Raw genomic sequence first — 14,292 nt, forward strand, 5'->3', positions numbered from 1 at the left:
ATGAGTCACAATATCTTGTCAAGATCAGTTTAAATAGGAAAAAAAAATCTTTCATCCTGTCTAGATTGGTCTTGTCTTAGATTGCATGCAGCCTCAATGTCACCATGTTTCCAGCCTCAGTTGTGATTGACAGAGAATGGGTGGCTATGCATAAAATCCACAAAGGTGAAATAATTGTTTCAAGGTTATTAACAGTACCTGAAGATGGTTCAATCTACACATAACTGTAAGCCTGCTTAACTTTGATCATTAACTGTATAAAAAACCTGATGTTTTTTGTTTAGCTGACTCAAGGTCTGTAACATTTGTGAATTTCTCACTGTGTATTATTACTGTTTAATCAGTCAATGAGCTAATGAAGCAAACAAGATGCCAAAGCTGGCTGAGAGTTTAGGGTTTGCATTTCATACTTCAGTCATAGTAAATTATCATATAAATGCTTGGTTGATTTTTCTTTCTCTTGACTTTTTTTTGATATTTGACAAGGTCAGATTCAGTGGGGCAACTAACAAATCACACAGCTGGAATTCTAGACTGGAATTCCAAAACCCTGGACTAGATGTTAGCTTTGTCACTAGTACTCTGTATGACTAGGGTAAGTTGCTTAGATGCCCTTGTGATGTCACAATAAATCAGTTGAACTGGGTCATCTTCAAACTATCATTCAGATTTAAACCTGAACATATGAGATTTTGTCATTTTGTGATTTTTAGTTTTCTGCTCTAAAAATGTGTTTCTAATAGGAATATTTAAATTCACATATAATAGAAAGACATTAGATTAATTATATGGTGTCTATGAAAATCTTCAAACCCCTTCAGAGATGAAAGTAATGGAAGATAGCCAACTTATCCATTATTAATTAAATATCTTAAAACAGCAATAACTCTCCATTTGTGAAATTAAGTATAATAAATTAAAACTAAGACAAAAATTCACTGAAGTGAATTGTCTTCCACAGAAAATATAATCTATTTTGTGTGCCACCTCCATGAAATGGACTTTTTAATTTCAGGGATTTTGAGGACACTGCAAGGTGTTTCTTTAAAGTGATTAAGTCATCTGAGATGCACTTTTATTTCCTCTGAAAATTGAGTGCCAAATGGTCTGGTAAATGTGGAAAATGACCACTAATTAAATGTTCTATCAGCATGTGGGGTGTCATACTGTCTGAATGTAGTGTGTGTTAAAATTTGGCAATTGGCAACTGAAATATTTGTTTTTTCTTTCACATCTTTGTAATAATCTTGTGATACTCAATGAGGATTAAAGCCAATGTCCTCTGAACCTCAGGAGAAAAAGGTTTGTGTTATTTTCAGAGGAAATGACTGACTGAGGTCCAATAGAAGTTTCAAAGTCATTCATACAGAGAAAGTTTTGGTACCCTGACTCTTTGATCTCCTTGTTGAGCAACTGGATGGGGAGGATGTCCATCTGCCCTGGAAATTACAGGGAGAGGGTAATTATCTGAGGGGCAATTTGTTACTTGAAGGTCAATCAGTTTGTTGAAACTTCCTTGTGCTCATCACCTGTTCAAAACTTCCACTTATACTGTCATTTATTTAAATTTTTAAAATTCTCAATCTGGAGCTGAGTAAAGAGAAGGACCAGGTTAAAGGTTTCCTTCATAGTAGGTTCTCTGGGTGCTCCAGTAATGGCCCATGACAGACCTGCACACTACTGCTCAGTGTTTGGAGACAGATGTCTCTCTCCTCCTAGATATGGCCATAGCATTATAGGTCTCAGGTTTGTAAGCTGCCCTGTGCAGTAGACTCAGAGTGATGACTTGGGGCATCAGGTGATCAGAGTCCTAGGGAGGACATTAGCAGGAGGTGCAGAAACCTTCCATGGAGACATTAACGGAGGTAAACCCTACTCTGTTCCTTTTCAGCCTGCCTCAGCTTCTCAGCTGCACAGGAGCCCCTGAAGTTAAACAGGAACCACTCACCAGATTGGTGAGGAGCAAATAAAGTTATGGAGGAGCAAATAATGTCTCCAGATCCCCAACACAAATTGGGCAAAAGTAATATTCATTACTTTTGTTCCAAACAAAAATGAAATAAGCTGCAGCAAATTTTATTTATTATATCCATCAAACTAATTGGCTGACCTGACACCTTGCTGCTGAGAAGATACAGGTTGGGCTCCATAATTTGTATCCATTTTAAACAGACGCCATGCTACCACAGCCTATTGCTCTGAATAGAGGCATTTTATGCTCTTCTGTGTGAAGAACAATTTTCACCTTACAAAATGGTGACATTACCCAATTCTAGGTGATGTTTAGTCATTTTGTCTAAATCTTTTAATGCTTCACTAGTAATTACATTCATTGAAGTTTGACAAAAAAAAAAAAAAAAACAACAGAGCTCTACATTAAAAGGCAGCATCCTCCTTAACTATTTTAGTGAATGAAGAGTTGAAAAGAAGGAAAAAGCAAATGTCGTACCATGCTAATTTTGCCTCAGACCGTACAGAAGTTACACTGTCTTGAGACTAGAAAACACTCTGCTTTTATAAGTATTAGATAATTTTTTTGTGTGTTATTTCAACAAACATGTTTAAGGGTTCACCTGTTGCATGCCAGACAAAGGGCTGGGTACCAAAAAGAGCTGCCCAGAGAGAAATGAGGCAAATAGACCCACTTTAGGGGAAATAGTTAGGTACCATGAATATGAAGTGACTTGTAATTGGTTCTAGGATAGCGGATAGCACAGAAACCTGAAGAGGCACAAAGGAGAGGGTCATCCTTTCTCTCTAGGGAAGGGATATTAGAAAAGGGTGGTGGGGGGAGAAGCTGATAACCTGGTTCATGAGAAGGAGGCCATTCCTGACTGAGTGGGCTACAAGAAGGATCCACAAAAGCCTTGCATGGCTTCTGCATTGGCAAGACCAGATTTGGGTTTGGCTGGACCTTGGCTTTGAGGAGTAAGATGAGTAGGGAGACACTGGCTGAAGAGGAAGTAGATCCAGGGGCAGCAGGTAGGATCACTTGCTCTATTAGCCATGGGGGCTCCAGAAGAATTGTTGGAAGGAGTATTACATGATAGATCTGCTTTTGAAAGGTTATTCAATGGAAAAACTAGAAAATATTGAGCATGAAAAACAAGGAAATGAAATAAACTATAATCTATCCCCACTCCTCAAAGTCTAGTCTCTCACTCACCAGTTGTTTTTCCTAAAGGTACGTATACAAATATGCTTAAAAAAAAAAAAAAAACTAAAAATGAGATCCTGTTGTATATACTACTTTTGAAACTGTTTCATTCATTTTCATGAGTATTGGTAAAAAACTTCTAAGCCATCATTTTGATAAGTACACAGAAGTACGTTATATTACATATCATATCTAGTCACCTTTAAGAGTATGGGTTCTTTTAAATTTTCACTATTCTAAGTAATGCTGTGATGACAACTTGAAGATGCTCTTAATTATTTCCTTAGGATAAGTTCCTGGAAATGAAAGTTCTGGCTCAAATGGAGTAGGAATTATAAAAGGCTCACATTTTGGCACCCATGTGAATGTAGTCAATATCATGCTTTTCTAACTTTGCCAAATCACAGCTGATAAAGGGTGGATCATTGATTAAACTTGCCTCTTTGAGGTTGAATGATGCTTCATGAGATTAATTGGCCCTTTATATCTACTTTTAATGAATTGAATGTTCATACCCTTTGCCTATTTTCATATTTGTGTGTTTATCTTAATTAATAAGTTTAAATCTTAATTAATAAGTTTATGAATATAATATTGCATGTGCCATGATTTCAAGTATGAATGAAACATGGTAGCAGCCTTTCTTAGGATACCTCTTGTTTCTCTCTCTAATCCCAAAATCACATGGAGCTGTGGGTGGAGGTTCACCTGATAGTCCCAGAAACCCCTCAGCCTGAGGACCATGAGTAACAAGACTCTGGTAACAGAGCTTATCCTGCAGGGCTTATAGGAGCATCCAGAATACTGTGTGCTTTTGTTTAGTTGTTTCTTCCCCTTCTACTCTGTGGCACTCAAGGGTATCCTCCTCATCATTTTGGCCATCACCTTCAACTCCGGGCTCCACACCCCTATGCACTTTTTCCTCTTCAACTTGACTGCTATTGACATTATCTGCACCTCTTCCAACATGCCCAAAGCACTGGAGTGTCTAGTATCAGAGGAGAGCTCCCTCTCCTACCGGGGCTGCATGGCCTAGATTTTTTCCTCACCTGGGCTGCATCCTCTGAGCTGCTCTTCCTTACAGTCATGACTGTGACTTGTATGCAGCCATCTGCCACCCCCTGCACTACAGTATCATGATGAGCAAGGTGTTCTGCAGTCTGCTGACTACAGTAGTTTGGGTGTTCTGTGCCTTCAACATGGCCACCCACACTGGACTGATGCTGTGCTTGAGTTTCTGTGGCAACTGAGACTTTGTTATTTTTGTGGATTTTTTTTTTTTGTGAACTGGCACCAACTTGTCTTCCTTGGCTGAGACAGAGAAGCAGCTCATGCTTCCCCATAATGTTACCCATAATAGTCCTTGTGATTTGATGCAGGCAAACTCGTGATCCCACAGGCATCCAGCAGGCAGCACTTTCTATGACTGGATGACAATGAGTTGACACTATCAATTCTTTGAAGAACCACAGAGAGAGCTGACAGAACTTTCACTTCTCCCATATCTCTGCTTTGTGTCTTTGATAATATGTATCAGTCAAGGAAAGGCCATCCTTCCCTTGAATGATTCCCCACACATAGTCCTCACCTTCTTGTTCCCCCTGACTCAAGCAGAGCTCCTGCAAGTGGAAGAAACCAGACTGGTCTGCCAACACCAGCAAGCACATGATGAAGGGTCTGACTGATGGAGATAAGATACAGGCCTGTGGTACATCCAGCTCCCTCTCTGTGGAGGCTGCTTCATGAATTGCAGACTTAGCCACATTCCTGTCCTTTGGCCCCGGGCAGTATGGCACTTGCATGCTTCTGTTCTGTATTGGCTTTCACTCTTCTTCAGTTTAGAAATAGTTCCTTGGGTGCAACTACACCAGGGTTTGTCAACCTCAACACTACTGACATTTGGGCTGGATCACTGTTGTGGTGGTTGACTTGTGCATTGTAGGATATTTAGCAACATTCTTGGCCTCTACTAACTAGAAGCCAGTAGGACCACCCCAGCTGTGACAACCAAGAATGTCTTCAGATGTTGCCAAATCTCCCTGGTGGGGGTGAAGTGAGGAGGGAGCAGAATCATCCCTGGCTGAGAACCACTAAACCACAGCCAACCAGAGATGCCCACTCTCACATTTTGGAAGGATTTGTGTTGTTGTTATGCCACTTCTGCCACTCTGACTACAGCCTCCAGCTAACATGACAGCTTCTGTATTTCCGGGCTGGGACTCAGTGCTGCCACAATTTGTCTCTAGTTTTCCAGCAATGCTGTAAGAGGCTAGGTAATGTGGCTAAGTCGTGCAATGAGTGGTTAAGGGTGGTAGGATTTGAAAGGCAGCTCTGAATTCAGAGCATGAGCTCTTAACAAAGTATATTCTAGCCTGACGTGGACTCCAGCTTCTGGTACTGTCCGTGGTTATGACAACAAGGGACTTTGTTAATAAGCAGCAAGCTTGCTGAAGCTCCCAACCAGCATGGCCAATGGGCCTGGAAGACTCATCTTTTTGAAAGTTTTTGAAAAATGTTACACAAGCCTCAGCAGAGGACACAAGATTTAGATCCTACTAACTTTTGTCAGATCTACTGAACTGGTGTAATGGCATCTGCCACTTAATGAACAGAGACAGCAGTCCTGAACCAACTTCCTAGATGTGGATTTCTTGGGGCTCTGTCCAACAGGTGCAGGAATTTGTTACAGAGAAAGAGCACCTCCTTAAGACTGGAGAAGTCCTATCATATTTTATTTCCCTTGCATGGAGCAGATTCTTATTTCATCTTTTAAATTTACTCTAAGAATGCCCTTTCTCTTGGAAAAGGAGCCTGGAAGTGTTACTTTCATCAAAGGGAGACAAGAGGCATTTGGCCCACTCCTCCTGGGAGGAGATGTAACCCAGAGGTGTGGCCAAGTCTGAGTCTGCCACCACCAGCTGGGGTGAGCCCAGTACCCTCCTCAGAGCAGAGTTCTACCCATTAGCCAGGCACTACAGCTGGGTTCTACTATCTTGGTAGGCCAGCTAGAGTGCTCCTGACATTCTCCAGAAAAGCAAACCCTGAGGATGGGGTACGGGCTCTTGAGGACATCATTTCTTTACACTGGCTCAATGTCACATTCAAGAACTAAGTCATGATTCAATCTTGCTTTCTTCCCTTTTTTGGATAAGCAAGCCTCATGCCTTGGTATGCTGGATTTGCCCACACATCTGCATCTGAAACTGTTGGTAGTATGAAACTGAGTTGATCTGCCTTTGTGTGCTCCCATGTGCTGCCTTTCCTTCTGAAATGCTTGTTCTCAGAATATGGTAGACTAATCAGAAGAATTAGCACTTTTAGAATGCCTCATTTTTCTAAATTTCAATGAATTATAATTTCATTAAATTATATAAAATCACAACAGTTGTGATTAGGTAGCTTTCTAAGACAGAACTGTCCCCCATGTTTCCTATATATAGAGTGGAAAAACTCAGAGCCTAAATTATAATCCAATCACCATTCAGATTCCTTGAGATGCTAATTAAGCTGCCCAACATAACTGTTGTGTGGATCTGCATGCCAGGGGCTATACTACACTCTCCTGCTTCCCTCTGTGGCCAGGTAGCTACCTGAGATAGTCTAGATGGGGAGGGGTCTTCAATTCCTTTATAAGCAACTGGATTATTATTAACCTATTGTCTCAGCTTCAAATCTAGGTCTAGACTAGCCTGAGGCTCTGCAAACCATATTTCAGTTTTTCAGCTTGACTCCTATTAGTCTTTTCCCAGAGGGGCTCCTAGAAGGAGACTTAAAGACTGGAAGAGGGAACAAGGACTAGTTCCATCCCATTTGCCTTCTGCTTCTGTTAGCATCACTTTAATGCTGCTTCTTTAACTTTGCAGCAGAGTTTGGGTCCAGTGGCAGCAGATAATAAGACAAAGATGCCCACTCTTGCTGCTTTTATTCAGTATAGTTTTAGAAGTTCTAGCCACAGCAATCAGGTAAGAAAAAGAAATAAAAGGAGTCCAAATGGAAAGGAAGAAGTAAAACTGTCACTGTTTGCAGATAGAAAATCCTAAAGACACCAACAGGAAACTACTAGAGCACATCAATGAATTCTGTAAGGTTTCAGGTTACAAAACTAATATACAGAAATCTGTTGCATTTCTACATACTGAAACAAAATATGAGAAAGAAATATTAAAGAAATAATCTCACTTTCCATCACATCAAAAATAATAAAATGCCCAGGAATAAATCTACCTAAAGGGGCATAAGAACTATACTCTGAAAACTATATATAAGACACTGATGAGAGCAATTGAAGATGATACAAACAAATGTAAAGATATACTGTGTTCTTGGATTGGAAGAACTGATACTGTTAAATTGGCCATATTACCCAAGGCAATACATAGATTCAGTGCAATCTCTATCAAAATACCAATGTCATTTTTCACAGAACTAGAACAAATAATTAAAAAAAATTATGGAATCACAGAAGACGCCAAATAGCCTAAACAATCTTGAGAAAGAAGAACAGAGAGAGGAATTATGCTTCCTGGCTTCAGACTATATTACAAGATATAGTAATCAAAATAGTATGGTACTGGGACAAAAACAGACACACAAATAAATGGAACATAATAGCCCAGAAACATATTCACACATTTATTGTCAGTTAATCTACAACAAAGAAGACAAGAATATTCAATGGAGAAAAGACAGACTCTTCAACAAGTGTTTTTGGGAAAATTGGACAACTACATATAAAAGGCTGAAATTAGAACATTCTCTAACACCATATACAAAAATAAACTCAAAGTGGATTAAAGACCTAAATATAAGACTGGGTACTATAAAACTCCTAGGGGAAAACATAGAAAAAACATCTTCTGACATAAATCATAGCAACATATTTTTGGATCTACCTCCTAAAATTAAGGAAAAAGCAAAAATTAACAAATGGGACCTAATTAAACTTAAAAGCTTTTGCATAGCAAAGGAAACTGTCAATAAAACAAAAGACAGTCTACAGAATCAGAGAAAATATTTGCAAATTATATGACCAATAAGGGATTATTATTCAACATCTATAAACAGCACATACAGCTCAACATCAAAAAATCAAACCTGATTAAAGAATGGGCAGAAGAACTGAACAGACATTTCTCCAAAGAGGAAATGCAGTGGCCAACAGGCAGATGAAAAGATGCTCAGTATCACTAATCATCAGAGAAATGCAAATCAAAATCACAATTAGACAACATCTCACACCTGTCAGAATGGCTATCATCAAAAACAACACAAATAAAAAATATTGGCAAGGATGTGGAGAAAAGGGAAACCTCATAACACTTTTGGTTGAAATGTAATTTGGTACAGACACTGTGGGGGTTTCTCAAGACACTAAAAATGGAACTGCTATATGACTGAGCAGTTTCATTCCTGAAAAACAAAAACACTAATTTGAAAAGATACATGCACCTCAATGTTCATAGCAGCATTATTTACAATTGCCAAGATATGGAAGCAACCTAAGTGTCCATCAACAGAAGAATGGATAAAGAAGATGTGATACATATATATACACACACACACATGCACAATCATACAAACACATGTACATACACACACACATACAAACAGTGGGATACTACTCAGACATAAAAAATTTTTTTTGCCATTTGCAGCAACATGGATGTATTTGGAGGGCATTATGCTAAGTGAAATGTCAGAGAAAGACAAATACTGTATGATATTACTTATATGTGAGGTATGTGAAATCTAAAAAATACAAAAAACCCTAGTGAATATAATAATAACAATAAAGAAGCAGAAGCAGATTCAGATATTGAGAAAAAACTAGTGGTTATCATCTTGAGTAAGTGTGAACAATGGCCATTGTCAACTCACTCGGGCTCCATTCCAAACTGGGTCACCTCTGTGTTCCAAGTTTGAGCCTCTTCCCTGGTCCTGGCCACCCTAGATACAGTGCCTGGAGTGAGCAGGGCCATAGTGTTCCCTCAGCTTGGGCTGGGGCATGAAGTGAGACAGTTCCAAGGAACTCAGAGACTATTAGGGCGGACCTCTCTCCACACAGCCTGGGGCAAGTCATTGCATACGCGCCTCATGAGTGGAGTCCAGGCATCTCCAGTCTTTCTGTATGACCCACCAGTCCTCCAATGAGGGAAGGGGGCTTATCTCCTCAGTTTAGGACCCCAGGACCCCATTCTGTCGCTTGACCTATTCACTCCCCAGTGCAGGTACAATCTCCCTTTTTCCTGAGTCCCCTCCCAGGGCTGCAGGTCCCAACCTGATCACTTTTCTTCCTTTCCAATCCAATTATGTATGTACCTTGCTTACAGCCTTGGTTGTACAGGATTCTTCTGCGAGGTTCCAGTTTCCAGTGAGAAATATTCCACATGCAGATATAATTTTGGCATGTTCATCTGGGGAAGTGAGGTCCATGTCCTCTTAGTCCACCATCTTGATCTCTCCTCTCTAGTTTTTAAATTCATGGACATAATATATCTCTCTATTATTTAGAGTTTCCTTTTTCACTAGCATTTTGTAATTTTCAGTATATAAATTCTGTACATGTTTTGTTACATTCATGCTGAAGCATTTCATTTCTACTGAGTGATTGTAAGTGCAATTGTACTTTTAATTTTGATGGCCACATGTTTATTGCTGGTATACAGGAGTGTCCTATCCTGTTTCTCCTCTTTTTCAGACCCCAATGACACAAATGTTAGATTTTTTTTATAATTCCACAGGTCCATGTGGTTGTATATAATTTTTTCAGTCTATTTTCTTTTTGTTGTTCAGACTGGATAATTTCTACTGTTCTAGCTACCAGTTCATTGATTTTTCCCCTTTCCCTTCCATGATGCTTTTGAGCCCATTCATTACATTTAAAAAAAAATTTACTTGCTGTAGATTTTAGTTACAAAAATCTTCATTTGGTTCTTCTTTATGTCTTCTACTTATTAGCTGAAATTTTCTATTTTTAAAAATTGTTTCAAGCATGTTTATAATGTATCATGGAAGCATTTTTATGATGGACACTTAAAACTCTGTCACATAATTCTAGTGTCTCTGTCACCCTGAAGTTGGTGTTCATTGTCTTTTTTCATTTGAGTTGAGCTATTCCTTGTTCTTGGTATGACTAGCTATTATCAACTGAAACCTGGACATTTTGGGGTATTACGTTATGAGACCCTTGCTCTTATTTAAACTTTTTGTTTTATTTGATGTCTTTGATACTGCTATGGCAGAGAAAGGAAGAGCTTTACTTTATTACAGCCAGCTATGTGTCCAAATACCTCATTTGATCTTATAGCTTCACTTTAGTAAGATAATGCAATTTAGGACTTTATAAACTCAAGAAGCATTATATGTAGTCCACCAATGAAGATTTTCATGGAGGAAAATTTAGACATTTGGGAGTCAAAATTATTATATTTGCATACATAATTAAAGAGTAACTATAATGTGTGTGCTATAATATTATATTTCCAACAGTGCCCAATTAGCAGCCACCAGGGATGCTAAGGGGCACTGATCTCTAGAAGGCTTTGTTCTATTTTCTTCTAATGAGGTCTGGTGTGTCTAAGATCTGCCCACTGGCCCTGGTGGATCCTGATTTGTGTCAAGAGACAGTCCAGTGCTAAAAGTGAAAATTCACTTTCACCTCTGCTCCCAGTAACATGCATTTTCTTAAATTTCAAGAGTTGGAGGAATGGTGGTGCATTTTACCTGCCTTGAGATTCACTTTAGAGAAACAGTATGTACAAGGGACCAGTCTGAGTGATGAAGCTGTTGTCTCCCATGATGCCCTGTAACATTTTCCCAGCAAGCAGGGTCTCCTGCTGGTGGTGGCTGATATAGGAGCAGAATGTGTGTCTGGGGGACCAGGAGCCTGCAAGGAAGGTATGAAAGCTTTTTGGAATTCCCAGAGAACTCACCCCCAGGTTCCAGTAGAGCATGGAGGGCAGTTTGTGCTCTCTTTTCTTTCCCATGATTTCATTGGGCAAGATTGCCATGGAGCTATCACTTTGATTTATGCCAATTTTGGAAAACTCTGGATATGAAGAAGGATACTTAGCAGACATGATATACATGTTGAACTTTTCTCTGGGACAAATTAGGGTCATCTCAAATGCAAGTGTCTCTCTCTATCTCTTCTTTCCTCCCTCCCTCTCTCCCTTCCTTCCTTCCTTCCTTCCTAACAGCGTAAACAAGCATCTTGGTTTGTTGGAAGAGTGAAAAAGCAGGGACAAAGCTCTGGTTATTGTAAACTGCATGTGGGTGAGTACATGACCTTAATGTCACTCATTTATTTTAAAGTGAATCAGAGTCTGTTCCTCTTTAAGCTGACCTCACATACTAAAATGAACAGGAGACTGATTACATCAGACGGCTAGGTCAGAGATCTGAGATGAACACTAGTTGAGTGACAGAGGCTCACATAAAAGATGCTTGTGGATTTAAACTGTGAAAGAGAATATTTTATTTAGGTGGACAATAGGTGAGAGAATGAATCAGAAAATAATTTCTGGAGTCAAAGCATACACTCTCTTTCTGTCCTCAGTCTGGTATCCCCAGATACATGGACTGAAAGTGTCATAAGATAGAGATTCTCCCCTGGACTGACCACTTAGCACAGGGCAAAGGGAAAATTCTCTTTTCTTAGCTACTACTCTCAAGCTTTGTAGGAAAATGGCCTGGGATGGGTCTCTCACAATTGGATGAAAGTCTGTCTGCAACTTTTCTAATTTAACTCAATTTAGTGAGCTGCAGCTTGGGCCACAGGATAGAAAGTCTAGAAATAAACCCTCATACTTATGGTCTATTAATCTATGACAAAGGAGGCAAAAATATATGATGGAGAAAAGACAGTCTCTTCAAAGTGGTGCTGGAAAAACTGGACAGCTACCTGTAAAAGGCTGAAATTTGAAAACTCTCTAACATGATATACAAAAATAAACCCAAAATGGATTAAAGACCTAAATGTAAGACCATATACTATAAAAACTCCTAGAGGAAAACAGGCAGAACAGTCTTTGACATAAATCACAGCAATAATTTTTTTTACAACCAATTCTTAGAATAATGGAAATGAAAGCAAAAATAAACAAATGGGATCTAATTAAACTTAAAAGTTTTTGCACAGCTAAGCATACCATAAACAAAGTCAAAAGAAAACCTACAGAATGGGAGAAAATATTTGCAAATGATGAGACTGACAAGGGACTAATTTGCAAAATATACAAACAGCACATACAGCTTAGTATCAAAAAAACAAGCAGCCCAATTAAAAAATGGACAGAAGACCTAAGTAAACATTTCTCCAGAGAAGACATACAAATGGCCAACAAGCACATGAAAAGATGCTCAATATCACTAATTGTTAGAGAAATGCAAATCAAAACTACAATGAGATATTACCTCACCCTAGTCAGAATGATCATTATTAAAAAGTTCACAAATGATAAATGCTGAAGAGGGTGTGGAGAAAAGGGAATCCTACACTGTTGTTGGGAATGTAAATTGGGGAGGACAGTATGGAGATTCCTCAAAAGACTGAAAATAGACTTATCATATGATCCAGCAATCCCACCCCTGGGCATATATCTGAAGGAAAATATAATTTGAAAAGACACATGCACCCCAGTGTTCTCAGTAGCACTATTTACAATAGCCACGACATTGAAACAACCCACACACCCATCGACAGATAACTAGATAAAGATGTAGTATGTGTATATATATACAATGGAATACTACTCATCCATAAAAAATACAATAATGCTATTTGCAGCAAGGTGGATGGACCTGGAGATCATCATTCTAAATAAAGTTAGTCAGAGAAAAAAAATACCATATGATGTCACTCATATCTGGAATAAAGAAAAGAAGACATTGATGAACTCATCTATAAAACAGAAACAGACTCACAGAAATAACAGTCAATCTTATGGTTACTGGGGGCAAATAGCATGGGAAGGGTGGAATTTTGAGATTTGCAGATGTTTTCCATGAGATATAAAAATAGATAAAAAATAAATTTCTTGTGTACAGCATGGGGAAGTATATTCAATATCTTGTTGTAATCTTTAATGAAAAATAACATGCAAATGAATATACGTATATATACACATGCCTGGGACATTGCACTGTACACCAGAAATTGACACATTGTCACTGACTATACTTCAATTAAAAGAAAGAAATGGAAAGATGATAAGAATAAAATGTATTTTAGAAATGATGTGAATGAGTAAAATTGAAATTATATCAAAAGACTGGGTTTGAGACAGTAAAAATTCCTGTTTTGTTTTAGAGAAGACTTTATATACAGACTTGAGATTTTAAAGCAAACATAATGTTCATAAGAAAGCTATTGTCTATACTTTTATTTGTAGACCATAGGGTAATAATAACAAATCTTCTTTGAAGATGTTACAAGGAAAATGCAGGTTTTTGAGAGCACATATTACACAATTTTCACTCACAATTAATACAATTCATTTACTGATAATTTGACAATTTTATATGTCCAGCAACAACCAACTAACATCCTCAGAGACATTTAGTACATTTGTGTCTATCTAAATGTATTCTAAATTCTCCTAACAATTTCTAGATATCTTTGAGGTTTGCTCACAGTTTCTGTTTCACCAACAAGTGATAAACATGGTAGTGTTTCCATTTCTGACTTTCCATTTCCAGCAACAATGGTATGAGTATATTTTCCCATCTGGAGAGACAAGGGAGTCACTGTTGACAGTGGTAAACTAAGTCTGTCTTAAAGGATCTGTGTTGACTGGGAGTCAGTAGGCTGAGGGGGTTCTCATCTCTGAGTCTTCTCTGAGATGAATCCACAGTGAAAAGGTTTGCTACTGGCTAAGTTTTCCTAGCTGCCCACTGTGAACTGACTTGTCCATTGACTTATGACTTCCTTGGCTTGACCAAACATTTGTCCCGCTTCTCTCCTGCTCATTTAATGCCCTAAATCTTTGGCATTACCTCAAGATTAAGCAAGAACTAAGGTGCAGAACATCCTCTTAAGAACTTATTCCAAGAATTGGCCAACAACAGGAGAAATATTTTCTGTTGAAGCACTCTGAATTTGCTATCCTGACAAAACACCATGGGCTCTCCTCCCC

At 38.6% G+C, this 14,292-nt stretch overlaps 1 pseudogene; it reads left to right on the forward strand.

The window, feature by feature from the left end:
* Positions 1–3,841: 3,841 nt before the first annotated feature.
* On the forward strand, positions 3,842–4,721 carry LOC106730611 (annotated as a pseudogene).
* The last annotated feature ends 9,571 nt before the right edge of the window (positions 4,722–14,292 follow it).

Source organism: Camelus ferus, chromosome 11 (genome assembly GCF_009834535.1).
Source record: "Camelus ferus isolate YT-003-E chromosome 11, BCGSAC_Cfer_1.0, whole genome shotgun sequence".
In the NCBI taxonomy this organism is placed as follows: domain Eukaryota; kingdom Metazoa; phylum Chordata; class Mammalia; order Artiodactyla; family Camelidae; genus Camelus; species Camelus ferus.